The sequence below is a fragment of the Falco peregrinus genome, chromosome 3 (assembly GCF_023634155.1).
Source record: "Falco peregrinus isolate bFalPer1 chromosome 3, bFalPer1.pri, whole genome shotgun sequence".
NCBI lineage: Eukaryota > Metazoa > Chordata > Aves > Falconiformes > Falconidae > Falco > Falco peregrinus.
The window spans coordinates 41003258-41024705 of NC_073723.1; the positions used below are offsets into that span (position 1 = coordinate 41003258).

At 42.1% G+C, this 21448-nt stretch overlaps 1 long non-coding RNA gene across 1 annotated transcript; it reads left to right on the forward strand.

Annotated features, from left to right (window-relative positions):
• The first annotated feature begins 3978 nt into the window (after positions 1-3978).
• On the forward strand, positions 3979-18505 carry LOC129784229 (uncharacterized). The gene is made up of 3 exons (XR_008746695.1): positions 3979-7446; positions 11949-15685; positions 16473-18505. It is a non-coding gene; the product is annotated as an uncharacterized LOC129784229 (long non-coding RNA).
• The last annotated feature ends 2943 nt before the right edge of the window (positions 18506-21448 follow it).

Genomic DNA, 21448 nt, shown 5'->3' on the forward strand with positions numbered 1-21448 from the left:
GAAGCATCCTTGATTCTAACTCTGACAAAAAACAAAGCAACTACCTGAGTTGGGGGGCTTACTCTTTTTTTCTCACAACTATGGAAACACAGAGCAGATGGGGGAGGAGGGTCATACAGTAGCAGGATTTCTATTTTCTAAATGCAGGGTTGACAAATTAGTTGTCGTAATCACAAGTAAGAAAGCTCTGTGCAGCCTGAGGTAAAGTGCACACAGATGGCAGTTTTAAAGCACCTCCCAAGCCACAGGTTAAAAGCCTCACCTAAGAGGCTCCAATGAAGGCTAAACCAGAGCTTTTCCTGGCATAATCTGAAGATAGAGTTCCTTCTCCCTACAGGTACGGATGGGATCACGGAGGCCTCAGTATGGAACTCGGCACGATACCTCACCTGAGTTCCATGATGTTGTTTTGGTGTCACTAAGGCACTCCAAGGTTCCTGTCTCAATGAAGAGGTTTCAGTCTGTCCACCTGCATATCACACAGGAGAATTTTCTCAGAAAATCATGCAGTATTTACACACACATATACAGAAATGCACTTCAAATGTAGTCTGGCATTATCACTAGCAAACTCCAAAAAGCCTGAAGATAATTTTTGTATGAGAGGTGTTGCAGCAGCCAGTGGACTTGTCTCTGATCTTCAGTCTTGTTGGTTCACAGCTGTTCCGCTTAGTTCCTGAGCTGGCAGCATGTGGAAGCTGCTGGGGAGGGCTTAATTCCAATGATCTAAACTCCACTTTATTTTCCTTCAGTAACCTGATGTTTTTTCTGACTTTGCTTCCTAAAATTAGAGAAGAGTTTCTAAATAGGAGCATTTGGAGCTGAGCAAATGTTATATTTGGTTTTGTTTAATAATTAGCTAATGGTGGTCACTGGAAGAGTATCAATATGTTTGAATTTTATTATTCATTCTAAAAAGTTAAGTTTACTTTTATGACAGCAGTTAATACTTTTTTTTACTTTTATTTTTTAGAATATACTTTCTTTCAGATAAAGACTTTGTCAAACTTCTGTTTGCAAAGCACAGAGAACAGTTTAGTTCCCTGTTGAGCATGCATCCCATACCTCTCATCCTGGATCTCAGAGCACTTTCAGATGTGGATCTAAGGTGCAAACTGGTGCTTAGGAGTAAGACAGGAATAAGGAACAAGGTTTAGGATAGGCAGTCTGCCTATCTAGCAAACTACTGAAGGCACTGTGGTGAACACTGTGTTCAACTCTTTAAGGACTCAGAACTCAAATTGCCATCAGTTCTGGACTTATAGCACTCAATAACTGGAGAGAATTATGCTAAAGAGAAAATAGGACCTTTGGGAATCCTCTCAGAAAATCTTCTCAATGCCTTCCAGGGTTCAACAAACTCCAAACTTGCGAAGGAAAAGACTCATCACTGAGCAAATGGGCATATCTGATAGCACTCGAAGGACAAGAATTCACATAGTTAATTTTACATCTGAGTTATCGTCTCCAGTAGCATACTGGCCCACCAACAACTCAACACACTCTGGAAGTTTCTGTTCTCGCATTGACACATGTAGCACTGATTTCCAAAGGGACAGAAGTGCTGCTTCCAACTAATGCAAAACGCAGCAGCATCAGGGCCGTAGAGCTGGAGAAGGTAGTGCCGACTTCTGTCCCCAGCCATCCCAGCATTCACCTTCCGTTTACAGTGGAGCTGAACTTACCCCTCAGCTAGAGTCCCTGCTGAATTCAAGAGAGAATTATGCCAGAGTCCCTGCTGAATTCAAAAGAGAATTATGCCATCATATAATTTCCCCTGATCGAAGTCACAGGATTTAAAAGATTTAGCACTCAGCAGCAGCATTTTTAAAGGGTCTTTGGATAACGAGTAGTGAGGAACCTCAGGGGCTCTTTTTCCCTCTGCCATCTCTCCCTTCTGAAGCATGAGGAAAGGCCTGAGCCAGAACAGATTTTAAAAATCAGTAGGGGAGTAGTCAGCATGAATGACTGCAGGAATATGGAATCTCCTCCTTCTTGGCCTGAAGTGACAATGAAATTGAATCCTTCCTAAAGTGTATGCAAAGCCCTTGATCTCTCTGACAGTACTTTACTATGTGCATTTTATTGGTGGGTGGCTGCTTGTTGTTGTTCTCGTCTCTCTGGCCTGCTCCAATTCCCCACGAAACAGCAGAAAGTTTCCTATTTCCTGCAGCGAGTGTTGAGCAAAAAATTTAAGCTGGATTTGTTTTCCAGTTAATAGGCAGAGGGTTGCTTTTTTGTTTCTTGGTTGGTTTCAAAACACTATGTAAAAAAAAAATGTTTGGTAAAATTTCTTTATCCTCCCTCAGAAACACCCAGCATTTCCCCACTCCCAGATGCGCCCCATGAGCAGGTAAGATTTTCTTTGTTCAAATAAGTGACCTTTGCGACCCCTGAGAAAAGTCAGCAGAGGGTGGAAGGTTGTTTTTAATGATGGTGAAGACAGAGACTATGTTAGAGCCCTGAGTACAACATTGCATGGTGGTTTTTGTGTGCTCTGTGGGGACATCATTCTGGGACCAGCGAGAAGGGATAGTGACTGTCCTTCACCAGCCTCCCAGCTCAAACATGTCAAGTTATCCGCGTGTATATTTGGCATAGCTCCCCAAGGACATCTCCAGAAGGGCTGGAAGGAGAGAAACATGTCCTGAGTAACAGCTTACTCTGCCTTTCCCACAGCTAATGAACCTCCAGCTGAAGGGGTAAGGTGCTCTCAGGATGAGGCACAGGGAAATGCAGCTTCCCCCCTGGGTATTTACCTCTCCCGAAGGTCCCTCTCTGTAACTGCATTCCTGAGCCGTGATATGAGCTGAGCAAGTGTGTACGTCAGTAGATGAGATGTGTATGAAGTGTTGTGGTGGTATGATTTCTATTATTCCACATGAACGGCACTGGCTTTTGTTTTTGATCATACAGCTTGTTATTTGCTTTATGCAGTTAGTCATGGTTGGCTGTGCACTTTTGTGCTTGGTGTTTTAACTCCGTAGCACTTCAGTACAAAGGAAATCCAAAAAACAACAATGAAAATGTTTCTAATCTGTTCTTAATTAAATAGAACTCAATAATTGATTTATGAGAAGAGGGAAAGCAAAACAGAGTGGTTGCTAACCTGTAAATATAACTTATTTAAGAGCAAAACATTCTTTTATTTGTGATTACCATGATCTAGGGGAGCCTGAATATCCATGAAGTTTTAGCCAACAACACACAATAAATGAGAGGAAGATTAACCTGGATGAAACAGTTTATGCCTCGCACTACAATCATTAAAAATATCTTTGTGCATTGAAACAGATCACCTTAGCCTGCTTATTTACTTTTGTTTGTGATTATATGTGAGGCATAGATTTTCTTTTTTATAAGCCACTGGTACCTGTTAAAAATGTTCAAGGGCAAAAATAATAAAGTCTAATTCCTTGTTTTAAAATTGCCTGTTTCCACCCCCTGCCCCACCCCCAATTCACTGTAGTTGAACTGGGCTGGGGATAGATTTGGTTGCTTTTTTTTTTTTTTTTTTTTTTTTTTGGTTTAAAGGTAGGAGATCTTCATGTGTGGTTCAAAGCAAAGAAGACACATTTAAATACGGTAGGGAAAAAGAAATCAAAATGTGACATCCGTCTGTGGCGCGAAAATTGAATTATCCATTGCCTAAAATATACATGATTTTTTTGAAACTGAAAGACTGAGCTTCATCCAGGCTGTTCTGAAGACAGTAGATGTTTGTCCATTGATTTCAATAGAACCTGAATTTAATCCAATATTGTACCCCCAAGCCACGTAGCTAGCTAGGTCAAATACAAAAGTAATAACCCAAGTATTTAAACTGAGCTTTATTGCCTTGTATTATCATAAAATGACAATTTATTGCAAATCAAACTTTACTTCCTCCTATATGGAAACAAAATGTAAAGTAGAAGAGGTGCAGGAATTTTTTTCTTGTCAGGCAAGATGCACCAGTCCAGAGTGCAGCACACTAATAATACTCCAACCAGCTTTTACACTCAACCTTGTTAACCAAGGCACCAGTTGTCGTATCACTAGGGTTACTGGTGATCGAAAATTCAACCCTAATGATAACTCATAAAGTTGGGAATTGTTCACACATGCACTAGAAACAGTGTAGGTAGGTATCTGGTAAGCAAAGACTACAGTTCCCATGTACAATACCTGGTAGGAGTAAATAATTAAATGAGCACAGAAAAGAAATCATTCCTTACAAAAGAAAAGCCACCAGGCCTAAGGCTGTGCAGTCAACTTATGCAGCTCACTTCAACAAAGTTCCTCTTATTATTGTGAAATATTTGTTGCATGTGATCAACACAGCACAGAGAAAGATGTTGCTACTATTTCAATGTTTCTTTTAACTCATAGACAAAATAACCCAGGGCCAGAATGTTAATAGGACTGACCTAGTTCAAATATACCAGCAAGGATGAGATTTTCTGATGTCTTCTGAAAATCTGATCCCAACTGGGCACAATTATCATGAATATCTCCTTCGGAGTAATTCTGAAACTGCTTTTGAAATACCAGCAGATCTATCAGCCTATTGTGAAGACCTACAAAAGTAAGTGGCTTGTTGAGGAGGAAGGATGCTGTCAAGGCATTGACACCCTTGTGTACAAAATTTTGCAGCAGATTTTGCAGGCATCTGAAGGTAAGCACAGGAGACTTCTTTTCCTTCCCTTTGCATCAGTAGTACTCCTAACTGCTGTGTTTACACAAGAGATGATGCAGAAGATTACACATAGATTTCAAAAAGATTGTGAAAACATTTTCATGAAACAAAAGTTTATGAGAAATCAGAGACCTCATAACTTCCATGATTTTTTTTTTGCTGTTTTCTTTTAAATTTTAGTTTATCAAAAAATCCTAACAAAATTTTGCAAAAACCTAGAAAAAGGGAAAGCACTGGTTTTTTTGAATGGTGTTAAACATTTTCTCCATATATAGTATTTATATATTATGTCATTATATACACATACTATGCTTAAATATTATACATATATTTGTGTGTTTCTGTGTATGTGAAAGGATTCAGACTACATATATTGGGGGGGCATTTAAGTACATATATATACACAATGATCTATCTAACAATTTGAAAACTGAATGCTGTTTTAAGAAGCACCTACTTTCTAGATACACAAATGTTTAAGTGCCTTACTTGGGGGCAAACTAGGTATGAAAAAATCTCTGTGCACCCCAGATATAACACAAAACATCTTCCAGTCCACAGACAGCCAGCTTCTCAAAGCAGAAGATTGCCCATGTAAATCCCCATTTCTGGGCATGTTCAGAAGCACATGAACTATTTCCTACTCCAGACACTTTGGGACTCTGAAGCTGGATGCTCCCTTTTTCCTAAGTAGAAGATACCCTATCCTGTAAGACATTCAGGGATTCTTACCAGTTTGGGCAAGACAGAAAGTACTGATGAATGAGGAATTCCTGCTCATAAAAATCTGCTTTTTACTCAGTAGCTAAGACTGGAGATTAATTTTTTTCCTCTGCACCTTTCTTGAGAGAATGCCCTAAGCCACCAGGCTGTAGTGTCTGCTAAAGAAGGGTGTCATCCATCTCTCCAGCTGGTCCTCTTCACTTTGGACAGACCTATTCAGAAGCATTCACTAAATCAGTGAGAAAGGAGAAGTATTCCCAATACCTAGTGCTGAGGGTACTTACAGGGTAGGCTAGAAGGAGCCTGGTGTTCCCAGTTTTTTCCTAAAAATAGTGAAGTATCAATATTAGCTAATCGAGGCAGTTATTCAGGTTCACTTTTGTACTCTCTGAACTACTGAATATTAAACTATTCTGTATAAAATGGAATGGTTTCTATGGAGATGGAAAGTGGCCTGCTGAATTCCATGTTTTGATGGCTAAAGCATTCTTCGAAGGTGGAAAAGTATATCCTATCTGCTAATCAGACATTGTCAGTGCAACAAAAATTCATAGTCATCTCACCCTGTGCATCTTACAATTCAGTCTGGTCTGCAAAAGCACATGGGAAGTACAGCAGCTGAATATGATGTACATATGCCACCCTCCCCATAAGGAAACAGAAGTCTTTTTACTGAGAAGAAAACTACCTTCCCTTATGACTACCACACTGGAGTAATGAGCTTCCCTCTAAGCAACAGGTGATGTAAGCCCGAGAAATGTATGATCATGACATACTTGCTGTCTTTACAGAAAGGCTCATTCTCGTGGATTCTTGGAATAAGAAACCATCTATTGCATCTGAAGTCAAGAGGGAACTATGTTCTAACAAGTACCTGAGGTTTATTTTCCTTGTTAAATGTATTACAAACACTGAGAGTCCTTTGCTTTTTTCTTTAATCCAGAAGTTGTATTTTAACATCACCTAGAGCCTCAAGCTCCTTGGCTTCTCAGCAGTTTTTGCTTGCATATTTGCTTTCCTTGACTTAATCTTTTCTTTATTGATAACTTAGATCCATTCAGATTCATTCTGTCATATTTGAGAGAGAAAAGAGTGCAACAAAATTTGAGAACAAAAGGGATGAGTGCATTGGAAATAAAATCAGCAGTTTTATTTTAATGCTTAAGGCCTTTACAAAGGAACAATTTGTGCGACATTGCTGAAAGCCAAAGAAATCTTAATACAAAAAGAATCAATAGTTTGATAAAACCCAGACCTCCTGTGTTATGCAATTAAAGGTTAGAAGGGCGATAAGAGCTTTAATTTACTTTTGGGAGATATTAATCAGATTTCGGATTAACTTAAAATATGCTTCCTGTGCATTTCTTGCCAGGTGAAGGCCCTTCAATGTTTCCTCTGGTGCAGAGGAAGAGAAAACACCTTCCCAAAGTGAGGTGAACTCCACAAACCTAGATATGCTATCAGGAGGCTTTCTCCAAACTCTGTAATTGTGATTTTTCTTCCAGCGGCCAGGAAAGCCAGTGGTATGAATTCCCATATGTGCTAGTTTGATGTGAGCTCTGTTATTATTAATTATTTATACAGCACCATGCGTGTGCATGATTCTTTATAGACAAAAGATAATATCCCCCAAGAGCTTGCAAACCACATGGCCCAGTGGTACAAACACTTCTTTAGCTTTCCGAGGATGTTCTACCTGGAATAATCCACCGACGTCAGTGGGCTACTTAGGTGCTGGTAAGTGCTTTGCTGGGTGGGAAGTGTTTGCAGGATTAGGCTGCAGTTAAACCATGAAGTGATCATGGGTGATGAGGGAAGGGAGGGTGAGCGTTCCAGCAATAAGATCACGCTGTTGCTCTGGTTATAACGAAGGTGTCAAGGGGTTAGGGCATTTTTAGCGTTTTATGTTATTTGTGATCCTGTTACCAAGAAGGAAAAGCAACCCCTTTACAGGCCACACGGAAGAAGTGAGCTGCTGAGGAGGAAGACTTGCTTCAATCTGGGGGAGAGGCACAGCCCATTATGCGCGGGAGAGGACTCCAGAGGTACGGAGGAATGCGCAAGAGGAGATGCTGACCATATGCTGGGAGAGTCTCCATCCTTTGCTGCAGCTAGCACGTGTCCACTACATCCTTGAGAGCTTTTTTTTCTTTTCTTTTTTTTTTTTTTTTTTTTTTTTTTTTAATTGAGGGCATTTTCAGAAGTTTCCCAGTACATTTCCAGCTCTTGGCAAGACCCAGACACATCTGTGACATTTAGCTGATAGCCTCCTTAGTGAAGGGAAGGTTGCCAATGAATCCTTGTGCAACTGTTTATGCTACAAACCAAAATGTACAACTGCCAGTTTCACTCTTACAACACAGAGTGCATTTTTCCTCCTTAATTGAAAGTGTAGAACACAACAGAGCCTTTAAATACCAAGAAAACAACCAGCTGAAACAAGTAGTAAGAGAGACATCAAGGATGACAGGCAGTAGGCCCTCCGCCCAGTGAGACATGCAGCTAGGGCATGCTCTATTTTTAAAAGCAGCCCACAGACTTTAAGAAGAATATAGGATTTGGGGTGCAGGGGAGGAGTTGTTCCAGGATTGCAAGGCACTTCAGAGAAATACATCCATGGGGAAGGGATGCTGCCTTTGGAGTAAAGGCACAGACTAGCTATGGGCTTGGGATGAGGCCCCAGAGAAAGCCAGTGGTAGCAGAGAGGGCTTGCCTGGTCTCAGCAGAAATCTTTGCTGGGAGGCTTTTTCACGTGAAAACTTTTGCACAGAAGCAGCAGAAATGGTGCAAAGAGCAGCCTGGAGCATCAGCACCCCTCTACCCCACCAAAGGCTGTACAAATGGACTGAGTGGCTGGAGAAAAACCCTGCCTTTGCAGGGTTAGTGGAGTAAACTCTCTGCAGTTTTGCTTTTCTGACAGAGCCAAGACTTAAATTCTGTGAGAAAATAGTTTTAATTCTGAAAGTAACAAAATGAAGGAAACTAGCAAGGAAATTCAAGCAGGAGATTAGCTTTCAGCCACTTTCTGCAGCATGAACATTTTGAGTTCTCAGCATTTTGTGGGAACTGAATGGGTGCCACAATGGTGAAATGAGCTGAGAGACACCTCACCCCTACACTTGGGGTGAGGGGGGGGGGGGTGAGGATGGCACATGCACAGGAACAGACATCACCAACCCTCACTTTTCTGAATCCCCCCCCCAGACTTAATCCCTCTGTGATTTGTGAGACTCTTCTCCTTCCTGAGCTAGTCTGTGATACATGACTAAATTAGTTTCCATACATTTTTAAAAGTTTTTAAATAATTCTGACAGATCACAAAGAGCACTTGAAGCAAACATATGTGTAGGCAGATCCATAGATTATGGAACTGGGATACTCTAAATTTTCTCTGCCCTTTATGGTGTTTAACCTGTTCCAGACAGTATTACTGTTTTCTCTTACAGTTTTAAACTTGAATTTTTATACTTTATTAGTAACATGCTTTGAATTCTACATAAAAAGACCTGGTGATGTAAGCAGCCAGATCTTCCCGACTGACAAATCTTTTACATATGACAAATACAAAACTAACCAAGAGATGGTTTGGTTCTGAGCTTGTTTTCCTTACTGTATAGACAGCTTTTGATGTAAGAACCCTGTATATATTTACTCAATGCATCTGACACTTGAGATTAGGCTTTTATTGGTACAAGGTACTCCAGACTGTCAGTCACAGTGAAATGAGCCATTGTCCTCAGAGACAATTAGTATGCCTCTCCCCTTGTAAAGGCATGTTTTTAAAGTTGCTTCTGACCTCCAGCATGAATGGTGTCACACATACTTCAGCTGTAATGCATGCAAAATAACACTAAATGCACCACCAAGAAGCACTGAAACTCTCTCCTGTCTCCTGCTTGCAGGTGAAGATAGGGCTGATGCTTTACAGGTCTAACTGGTGGCTCCTAGTATTCGCTTACTCTCAACAGGCAGCTCTCGGTAGTACGTAGGTACTCGTCAAGTTTGAATCAATGCTGACCTAGTCTAGTATTTCATCAGTTGTGACCAGGTCCTCTGTAGTGGAGTGGAGTGGAGGGTCCAGAAAGATCAAGAGATGAAGTAACTCCGAGTGAGGAAGGGAATGGTCCTTCCAGCTCAGCAGATGGCTGTGGTGCTCCTGCCAACATCTCTGGGAGCATCACGGTCCCATGACACAGCCAGCAGCCAAGGGAAAAATTCACAGGGAACGAGTGTCCATCTTCTTCCTTCTGACTCTTGAGAATAAAAGTGACATGGGACATCACCTTAGATCAGGCAGATGCAGCCTCTAAGCATGTTTGTACTTCTTTTAACATCACTACCAGACTGTAGCTACAGAATTTTACATTGGCTTTTGTACTGAACTGCCAACAGAACTCCCAAGAGATTTGGTCTCAAAAGTATACTTAAAGAGGGAATATTGTCTGGATGTAATTTAGCTGCTGTTGCCCAGCAATTCCATAGATCCTTTTGACTTGTGACATTAAATATATGGAGCAAGCACATGAATGGATTAACATACACAGTCCTATAATTAGCTATGTTATTAAATTTGTGAAGTAGTTGAGGGGAAAGGGGCTTGTTTGCCATCTGTTTAAAAAGTATCTATCTTTCCACTGAAATCTGGATATAAAAAACCCCAGACATGTGGGCATGACTGCCTTACATACATTACTGGGATTATTTCCCTTGAGTTAACCAAAGACAAGCATGATTCATATATCGGTAGAATGTTGTGCAAAAATGTGCATAGCATTTTTTCACATAACTCTCTGTTTCCTTCCCATTGTAAATTATGAATCATGTAAACATCATGAATTACAGGGTTTGGCTGGTCTGGGGTTTTTATTTTTTCACAGTGACCCTAAAAACTATGTAATGGAAGAGTAATTGTACCAAGCAGTACGGTAAATTCCATGAAAATTATTTTTTAATCCTACTCTTGTCGCTATGTAACCACATAGTCATTTGCTTCAATTTCCCTGGAAAACTTGGAGTAATCAAACTATGATTTTAGAATCCAGATACACACACGCCAGTCAAATTTCCATTGACTTTGAACAGAAATCATGTTTGTACAGGAAGAAAGAAAAATTGTCATTGGTTAGAAAAGAGATCCATATTAAATACTTAATCATTAACCCCAGTTATATGGAAATTGTCTTAAAAATGTGAAAACAAACTGCATTCTAAATAGCTTAGAGTAAAACCTTAATTCAGAAACTCTTCACTAGAGCTCTGTCACTCACTCAGAAGTCTCATGAAAACTTGTGCTGTGAGAACACAAGAAAAAGACAGGATAAAAGAAAAAAATCACCCTAAACTGAGAGATTCCAGAGAATGGAAAATGCTCCAATACAGTAACTGAGCAGTACCATAAATTGATATTTTTATGTAGAGCCTTAATTTTAATGCCACATTTTTTTAGAGTGATGAGCAAGTATTTGTGATTTCCAATTAACCATTTAGCAACAGTTCCTGCAACATGCAGACCAAGTGTTTTAATAGCTTTTTTTTCGAAAAGTGCACATAATAGCAGTACAGAGGCATAGTTGAAAACAAGGGAACCTGGATCTGAGCAGTTTTTTCTATTTGCCTCATACCTAAAAGGATGTTCGGTTAAGTCAGAGGCAAAGAGACCCACTCCAATATTATAACTATGAGTTTGGGGTTCATTCTCATATCAGTAAGAATTAAAACTGAAAGTCACGATAAAGCAATGGAGAAGGCACAGCATAAACCAACAGAACATAAAGACGAGGGAGCTGTGAGGTACATTGACACATGTCTAACTTCAGCCTTCCCATAGAGTCATTGGAGAGGGTTAAGCTTTCAGCGTGGGTGCTCTGAGTCACTGCCTGGAGGAGCTCAAGGGGTGGTTATTTATACAGCATATTAACCACACAGGAGTATATAGGAGGTCTAAAGTTCAGGAGCTGAACATGAATACTCCCCAAAAGGTGTGGAGTTTGCATTTCATTCTATTTGCCACTATCCCCGTGGCCCCCGTGAGCTCCTCCAAGCCACATTATAGAAGACCAAGAAACTTTCTAATTTACACCAGCCAGAAACAGCTGCTATCAGTGATCCAGACTAAAGTTTCTCTGGCTATGACCTCCTCTCTGGCAGTGGTAAAAAACAAGCTATATGTTGGCTGTTTGTCCCTGCACAGAACAAAGTGGCCAAGATAAACTAGCTGGGTATTCTTTGCACGCGAAAAAGAAAACAAAATGAAAACCAGAAAAGAAACTCCCTACTAAGGACCCTCATCCATCTGTTTTTCTTTAGGGATGCTTTAACATTAGCTAAATATCACTTATTTACACCTGAAGAAGTTAAATGATCTTATTCCCATGAACTCTCTTACAAATGCTGTCCTGGCCTGTGATTTATATAAAAGTAGCTGTTCCCTTAATTTTATTCACAATAGCTTCATTCTTACCGTATGAACCTGCTTTGTCAGTATTCGCTTTGATTTATGGAAGATTTCAAACCACCAAAATAACTATCCCTTTTCTTTTCATTAAAGCTAATCCCCACAAAGACACTTTCATCTGCTGATTAGTCATGCTCCAGCAATCCTTGCTAACCAGAGGCTAAGTTATTGATGTGTTAAAGATGTAATCGCAGAGATTCAAGACCACTGAAGAAAATTCAACATGTTGTTTGACAGTGTCAGAATTTAACAGTGTCTTGCCTTATTGAACCAGCCTGGGTAGCACATGCTCAGCAGCACGGACAAATCTCTTCAGTTAGTCTACGGGCAAGAAAGGCTGTGTTGGAAAGGGTTTCAAGTCTACATGGACATGCTGCACTATGAAACATGAAGAGAGGGGGTGGGGTTTTCCCAAAAACTTCAGGGAAGTGGGGCCCCCACCTCATTCAGCAGGAACAAACCAAACTGTGGAGTTTCTCTAAATTGCACCCAAGTTTCTGAGCCAAAAGGAGCAACACATTTTCCATTATAACCCATACATGTAATTCTGAAAAATTCACTGTCATGGCTTGTATTTCCCAGGCCTTGTCTCAGCTGAATGCTTGTTTAGAAACTATTTGAGCAAACCCTTCTTGCACCTTTTCATGCTTAAACAATTCTGACCACTGTGAAACAAAACTTTCTTCCCGGCCATTGCTGTCTTTAAGTGCTTTTCCATTTAGATGATGACAAGCTATGATGAAGCTCATATACTAGCAGCAGTTTCCCATGAATTCACAAAGACGATAATCCCAAATGTTTACCTTAATAAATGTGATAAATGTGCTAAGGAGAATAAAGAATTGTGGAGCTCTACACCCTGGCTTAGAGCTAACGGGAGTCTTGAAGACTAATCCACCACCCAGCGAGGCAGCTTGTATTACGCTTCAGAAAAGGGAACGTGACAAGCCTGAACCTCCAGCTCCAGCAGTCAGCACCTCTCTGACACAGCTGTGATTAGCAGCTACATGACACATGTTTAAGTTAATCAGAATACATCCTTGTCACAGGTACATCACAACTCCCTCAGTTGCATGTGTATTCATGGTGATGCTTCACTATCTTGACCCTAACAGCTTTGTGCTGTTTAAGAAATTAAACATGAGTGAGACCTGCTCTAATTCCCAACTGACTGTACAACTGGCATGTAGAGGTCTTCAAGAAATCATGCGTAATCACTTTTTGGGGCATAAACATATATTCAGTTGCCACTACCCATAATTATCCAGTAATAAGACCCACTTCACTCAGGTCTTCTCCATCATCAGTGGACAATTGTAGATTAGTGGTTGCCACAGTCAGCCTGGGCCTGAAGATGGGTTAGCTGTTCTTGCATAGTATGAAGCCTGAACAGATGTGCCCTGCTGAGCCTGAGCTGGCCGCCTTCAGGGCTAGGCCAGGTGTCACTGCATCATGTCTCCAGACTGAAGGAGATGACAGCATAGAGATCCCTACACAGAGGCTCAAGAGGGTCCGAAAGCAGCTGATGGTGTTGTACTGGGACAGGAGCTGGGCTGGCTCTGTGCACCCACCGAAGCATCTCTGCAGAAGTTCTGAACCCTCTGTGTGCTGCTCCTCCTCCCACAACTGTGTTAAACAAATAGCCAGGCACTGACTGCACAAACTCAGGTGCCTGCTTTGTCCCATTTTCAAAACTGCTGCGTTATCACTCTCTCTGTTCAATGAGCTAAAAGATGCTCCAGGTTTGGACCCTCTGTTCCACAATCTTAACATTATTTATGTTTGACCTGGATCAGTACAGCCATATGCCTTTCCTGTCTTCTGTCATTCAATCTCAAGTGCTGTTCACTAATAGACTTGATCCTCATTTCCGGGCTTTACCCGTTCCTTTCATGTCTTGTGCTAAAAGACACTGATGATGCTTCTTCTGCCCCATCCAGCCTTGTACTCCTCTGTATCACTGATTTTTTTCCACATGGCTTGACGTTTCACCCATATTATGTCAGTGTCCCTTATTTTGCAGCACAAATGCATCATCTGTCCCTTCTGTTTAGTAAATCCATGAGCCAGATCAGAATCCCCCTTTCCTCATGGATATTAGACACAGAGCAATATGTACAGGGTTCATGGCAGCCAGCTTTCTGCCTTCTTACTAGCAGCTGCTTCTTCATCTGGTGTATTTCTGGACGGACAGTGTCCAGTTCCAGGGCAAATACTGGAACTCTTTAGGAATGTTCTTGGAATCCTCTGGCTGTGCTCCGTCTGAGAGCCCAAATCTACTGAGCACATATAAATTGGTCCATTGGTAATTTGTGCTGGAAAGCCCTGCTGAATATAGGAATATGCCAGGAACACAGAATTCTCAGATCCTCTTTTCAGATGAAATGGCTGCTTCTCACCCTGTTTACCTTTCAGCTTTGTCCTGGCCAGCTAAGACTGGTGACTGTTCCACACACCATACCAAAGATTTGGTCCATCTAGGCACAAATCATGCTTGCAAGGGCAGGGGAGCTGAACTCTGCACCACAATTGGAGCTGGTCCTGAAGATTGCCTGCGGGGTGATGCCCTCTGAGTCCTGTGCCAGCCATTTGTTTGGTGGTGTTATTACAGCAAAATAAGCCAAATGAACCTATTAGAATTTTATCCCTCATATACAGTAGGATTTTGTATTATCTGCAGCTGGGACAGTCTGACCTTAGGCTGTATGGCAAATGAAAAAAACAAATTTCTTTCAATGCCTGAACTGTATCAAGTCTGCTCTGATTTGTGTCAGGTCCAGCACTCATAACTCCTCTGTAATTGTACATTTAAGGCAATGGTTTAGTTCCTATATTTTGTGCAGCCTAAACGGAAGACTTAAGAATTGGACTTCCATTTTGAAATACCTTTATTTCTTCACTTTTGGAAAATGATTAATTACTGTGAGCAATTGATGAGATTAAAATGTACAAAATCACTCATAACCTGTATATGTCAAATTCCAGGGCAATTAGGCTATTACTAGTGAAGAAAGGCAGCACAGAGGAAAAACATGTTTTCACTGTGACCTGGCAGTTCACTGACTCAGAGATAGCCTATCTGTACCAGATCTGTGAAGCAATCCAGAATATTTCAGCCAGCTGGGATGGATAATGCTGACACACGCGAGACAGAGCCTGTAGTTTTATCTCACAGAGGCAGTAACAGCACTCCACGTAATTAACAGGTGTCACGTTGTTCCAGGGGTTTTGAATGATCCCACCCTGGTTTTATTCTAATGAACAGTTTAGTTTGCACCCACATTGACTGTCCCTAGGCCTCTGTGAGTAGGCAGGTACTGATTACACAGGTAATCAGTTTGTACAGCTCTTCGAGGGACTCCATCCCCATTGCTGCACCTGGACAATCACATGCATGAATGCGGTAAGGAGTGCACCTTGTTCCTTTACCCCAGGCAGTGTTGTTCACTCTCATTCGGAGGCGGCAAGCACCCAGCTCCTTCACTGTTATTTTGCAGATCTGGAGAACAAACCATTGCTTCTTTTTTAAAGGACATCCCATTAATCAGTTTGTGAATGCTGATGTATATCCCTTTGCCAATGGCTTAGCAATCCTTTCTCTTCTCGTTACCCAAGGTGATTTTACACACTTCCTGGTAAGATCCCGTTTCTTGATGACAGTATAACCAGAAAGGTACCCATTAATTGGCCTTCTCAGTCCTCCTCTTTTCTTCTTTCAGCTAGCTTCTCTTTATGGAGAGTTACCTTGGAGCAAGAGAGCTCTATCCTGTGGCACCTGAGAAAGCATGCCTGGGGACCCTCAGGCTCAGAGTAACCTTTGCCCGTCCCAGGTGGGCTGCTTTTTCTGTTGAGTGCTTGGGTGTGCTCTTTGTCCCCCTTTCTTTTTGTTGGTTTGTGATTTGGGGTTTTTTTTGCTCCCCAGAGGTATACCTCCTGTAGTCTTCAAAAACATGCTGGTTGTATGACTGATGAAGGAGGAGTGGGATTAGCAAAAATCATTTCACTTTTTCTGTCACCAGTAGCTGTATCTATACTAGTAACTCAGACTCTGCCAACCCTGAGACCTAGAGGCATGTTCTAGCCACATCCACACTCCTGAACTTTCTTGCCCACCAAAGCATGGGCTAGGCACATTCTCTCTACCTAATGGATCTGGCCCATAGCCTGTGCCATCTGACACACGCTGGGAAGATTTTAGGAGAATGCTACTTGGCATTAGCCAGAACTGTGCCAGGGACCCTAACAACAGTTTAACAACACAAACATGTTTTAGTGCCTGGCAACATTCTTTGGTACTACTTATTTTACGAACGCAGGAATAGCCAGTGTGTCCTGAACAGATCTCAGGTCTCATTTTATTCCTTCCATTATATTACCCAAAGAAACCTGAGCACTCTTAAACCCCTTTCCAGCCTAAGAACTCCTATATTCAAGATGTAATTACTCCAGGGCAGTAATTCCTGAATGGTAAAAACCCCCATATTTCTGGACAGCACTTCCGTGGGCATTTGCATTAGCACACTTGGTCTCATGCACACACACAGAAAGTGACCATATGTGAGAAAGGATTTGCAGAGAATCTGAGTGACAGCACAGAGATTTTTGTTTGTTTTTCAGGGCACATCCAGCACTTGGTGATATGACTGGAAACCATGACATTCTGCTCATGTTTGGAAGCCTATGGGACAGGAATTGCTGGTCTTACCTCTTGTTTGTAATCTTTGGCTATTCACGGCATTTAAATAGTGTCTAGCTGCTGTGCAGACTTATGGAGAAGGTAGAATGAATCATACTTGTAGCGTGAATGTGTCTTTTATGCTAGGATGTTCTTTCACTGGAGAAGTTCATAGCAGCTAGTTGGGTCTAATGGACCTGAATCTGATGCCATGCCGCCTGTATGATTTCTTCTGTAACCTATGAATTTACCTCCTTCACAGGCCTTGAAAAAGAACGGCTTAAATGATTTCAAGTGGGCATGTTGAAGCCTTGCTGGTGTAAGCTCTACAGGGTAATATAAGCCATCTCATACTTTGGCAATGGCAGAAGATCCTTAATGCTAATACAAATCCATGAATGGTAGCAGAGGTTTTGCCTGGTGCCACTTTATTAAAGTTAGTAGGATAGCTACAAGCTATGGTGTTTCTACCTCCTCTACTCTGATTATTGCTTAGAATCAAGTGCCAGACTAATTAGTTCACTGCTGAAGAACTCTGCATGGCTTTTGTAGCAGATTTCATATCCCATACAAGGCAACAATTCACAGCTCTGAGTCCAAGCACAAGAGGGCATTCCAGATGGGACTGGAAAAGAAAAAAGCATTAGTATCAGATAACTTTAAACCAGCTCATGTAGTGCATTTCCCTCACTAGTGCTCCACCACCCACCACCCCAGCTGGCTTCAGATTCATCTGTTGAATACCCAACTGAACGCACAGGACATGCAACACTCACAGTGTACATAGATGTGATAAAATTCAGTTCTTACCTCCTTGTCAAAGGGCCCTAGGCTGTGGATCACAAATGTAAATGAGTATAGCTGAATGCTTTTCCATTTTCGCTTTTGTTTTTACCATGGGGGTTTGAAGTGTCACATTCTGCAATATAACTTCCCTTTTCTAGTCACAAACAAATGACATCTGGCCACTTTCAATAATAAACTTGAGGAGAAGGGACATTTCCTTTCAGCTTGTTGGGCCCCTACTTAACCTTCAAATTCCTATGAGAGCTGGGGAGAAAAAAACCCTTTTTAAAAAAAAATCCCCTAATGATTAAACTCACTGATGAAAAAAACTTTCCTTTGAGCCTCTGAGTACCATTTGCTTCACACAATCTCAAACATCCCAACGCAGTTAATGTTTGAGGAGCTGTTTGATGCCCCCACTCTCGTTTTTACATTATACAGGAAACTCTTGCAGGAAATGAACGTTCCGTCAGCCGCCTTCTCCCTCAACACCTTGGGCTTACAAGTCTAATACAGAAAGCATACAAGGAAGAATTAAGGTTGGGGTAAGAGCACCAGAGAGGCAGGCCAGACATCAATAAATCACGCACCTTGATTTTCCTGCCTGGCATAACATTCAATTTTCTTTCCGGAGATGCTTCTGGGTTTCACTGAGCAAGAAGGTTTCAGTACCTGTCCCACAGTGGGGCTCATCATTCAGGTTTTTGTGGGCTGAGTCTGCTTTGTGTCTGTGTCATTTCAGTGGGCATTTTCAAAGGAACACAAAGAAATTCAATACCTCTCTTCCATTTCACATGAAAGAACGGGCTCCTGGCCCTTTATGTATCCCCAGCCTGAATATTCTTGTCACTGTAACAATGTGGTGCACCTCTTTGTTCGGATGGAAAGAGCCCAGTTTCAACCAGACTCACCCAACAGGGAGCAAAAAATGGCTGAGGTTATCAAGATGAATAAAAATTGGGGAAGGCATTGTGAGCAGGGGTAATGAAAAGCTCTTTTCTTCAGTTCTTAGTCAACAGAAATAGCAGACACATTATTTTAAAGATTAGATTGTTCAGGCCAAACCACTGCCAATGATGCAATGTGTAGTAAGTCCAGAAAAGGCAATTCAGTGACTGTATAAGGAAGTGCATGACCTCCTCCTCATGACCTACAAGAGCTTCTTTTAGAACTGATCCAGGACAAGGGAAAGATTTCTTATAGTTCCTACGGCCTGGACAGTGGCACCATCCCTGCCACCCAGCTGGTTAAAAGTTTTCCAGATAAATGTGGTTTTTTTCTTTCTGTTGAAAACACAAATATACTGAAAATTATTTCTGTTGAAAATACTGAAATGCTAGGTGGAAATGTACCAGTTCTGACTCCATTTTTGCCTGTCTGCCCAGCCAGCTGCCTGCTCAGCTTGGTTGCAGCTCCCTTGGCAGGTGTAGGACTTCTGTCTTGCAAAATGCTTGGGAAAGCACCTTTCGGTTTCAATACACTAGGAAGTGCCACAGCAAGAGCTGTCTGGTTTTGTCAAAGCAAATGGGCAGCTTGACAAATTAAACCTAGTGAGGACTGTGGGAGCCGTAGATTCAAACTTCTGGGCTGTCATCATCACAGTCTGAAACAAGAACATTTATTTAAAAGAATGCATTACACTTTGCCATGGACCCACAGAACAGTAACAGTCCCTCAGAGTTTCTGTGGAAGAAGAGGTCAGTTAGTGCTTTTCCTGCTAAAGGGCGCTGGCAGGCCACACCAGCCCAGGTGAGTTCGCCAGCACACATCTGCTTCCTCCTCAGGCTGCAACAGGCACAGCACTTTTGCTGTGCCACAGTGGAGTGCAGCATCTTCCAGATCCCTTTAAATGCAGCCCTCTCCTTTTGAGGCTGGGAGCATGTTTATGTTTGGGAAAATGCAAGTGAACCTCTTGCAGTGCATGAAGAAATCCTCTGCATTGATTCCGTCGTGTCCAACAGAGACAGCAAGCTTTTACCTTTGCCATCCTAGGCTCAAAGGCCGTTACAGGCTCTCCTGTGATTAGCAGTGTGGCTATGCTGGTTTGGGAAGTTCTTAAATAGTCTGAAACACCCACTGTAGAAGGCAGTGAGCTGGCAGGTCTGCTGATGCTAACATCACCAAGTCACATTTCAGCCCTCTTGCACACCCATCCTTCTCTTGCAATAGTCCTTTAGGAAGGGAAACAGCCTTTTTTTTTTTTAAAAAAAAGGGGGGCAACAAAAACAAACAGCAAGAGTAACAGAGTCATGTGCTGCAGCATCCGGGGTGTTTAAGGAACACAACAGCTATGGCATGAATCACAGAGCTATCTCAGGGATTGTAACACCAGGAAGAAGTTTATACACAGCTCAACATGGAACTCTGCAAAGCAATGACGAATTGTCAGTGCCATTGTGCAGCCTGCAAGATTTTACCTGGTAATAGATGACATGAAAAATCTAATGTGGGTGGTGTTGCTCCCTGGCTGCCCTCGCTTACAAGGTTTGTCCTTTGGCACGTAACCAGCCACACGACGCTCTGCCAAAGAGCAGCCAGATGGCCTCTGCACCAGCCCCACAAATGCCATTGCTGTGCTGTGGAGGCAAGCACATGGCATTTAGAAATGAGAAAATAAGATGTTTTTAAATATCTGTGTCCATCTACAGAAAGGTCTGCAGCAGACACAAGGCAACAGGGCTGGTGAGCCTACTGCTGCTGCGAGGCTCGCACAGTCGCGCTTCAGAAAATGCCACAAGATTTAAACAATTACTATAATGGACTGGTCTCTTCCTCTGTTGTCTTCTGAGGTGATCCTCCAAGGCTTGTGCTTCTCACAGCTTCTCTGCCACAAGGGCTTCTAGGAAAAATAGTACGGGATCTCCCAGGATGAGTCACAGCATGAGACCACACTGACTTCTATGCTGAGATGAAGAAAAACACAACAGCGCTGGTTAAAAACAGATAACTCTAACCTCCTGTCTCTGCCTGGGGACACAGGAGCTCAGGCCATGTCACTGAATGTGGGTTGCTGACTTAAGAGCCGGTGGCTGTGTACTATTCCCATCTCCAGTTCAGAGGGGGTGCTCTGGGAGTCAATTTTCTAGTCCGTGAGAAGTTCACCCACAGTTTACATTTTTCAATATTTTCATGGTGACTTACAGTGTTATTGAACTCTGAGGACAATCTTTCTGGCCCTGGATGACCAGCTTGTTTTACAGGTCCCAGCCTTGCCTCTAGCTCTCTATGCTTGCAGCCTGTTGTCCAAATACTTCCTTTGTCTCTGAAACCCTGTGTTCCAGTGCTCTGCAGCCTCTCCCATATCGCCCTGACCTGCTACAAAACCTCTTTCCAAAAGCTATCATTTATCAGTATGTTCCTGATGAGAACAGTTGATCAAAGCAAAAATGTGGCTTGTTGGACTTGCATGTATCAGTGAACCCTACAGCGCATCTGATGTGAGCACCCATCTTCACGGCAGCTGAGCTAACTGGAACCATGATTAGCTGCACATTGCCTCAAAAAAAAGGGCTTGGCTGTGGCTGGCAAGTTAGCTGGGGTCACTGTGGGGGGAAAAGGCTGGCCTTGTGTGAGAGTGAATGAACGCCAAGCTGACCCCAGCATTTCTGAAGCCTCTGAGAAGAGCCCAGAGCAGAGAGAGCGTGTGAGCACACGTGTGGGGTCCCCTCCAATCTGCTCACAGTACGCAGGTGGCAGAAACATTGCCTGGCTTGGAAAGTCATGGTGCCTGACTGGCACAGAGAAGTTCCTGTGTTTATGGTAAAATGACCAAAAACAAGGCCTGAGAGGATTTTTTAGTAATCAAGATCATTTTCTATCCTGCAAGCAGGAAAACAGAGGGGCATTGCAAGACAGAAAGATTTTGTTAAGCGGATTAACATATTAACTAAAAATAAAGATTGGACATACTTGGAAATCTAGGATAATCTTGTTTTTCTGGTGTCAACAGAAACCACTCAAGCCTCTCTCCTCTGTTTTCTGTAGCATTCAAATTTGTACTATCTGGCAAATTTATGAGTTAATCTATATTGTACGTAAAAGATAGAGCCCATGCTGACTTTTGGGTCCAGATGATCTAGTGATTGGCATGTTTGGATTCAGCAACCACATGCTAAATAGTTTACCAGAAGGT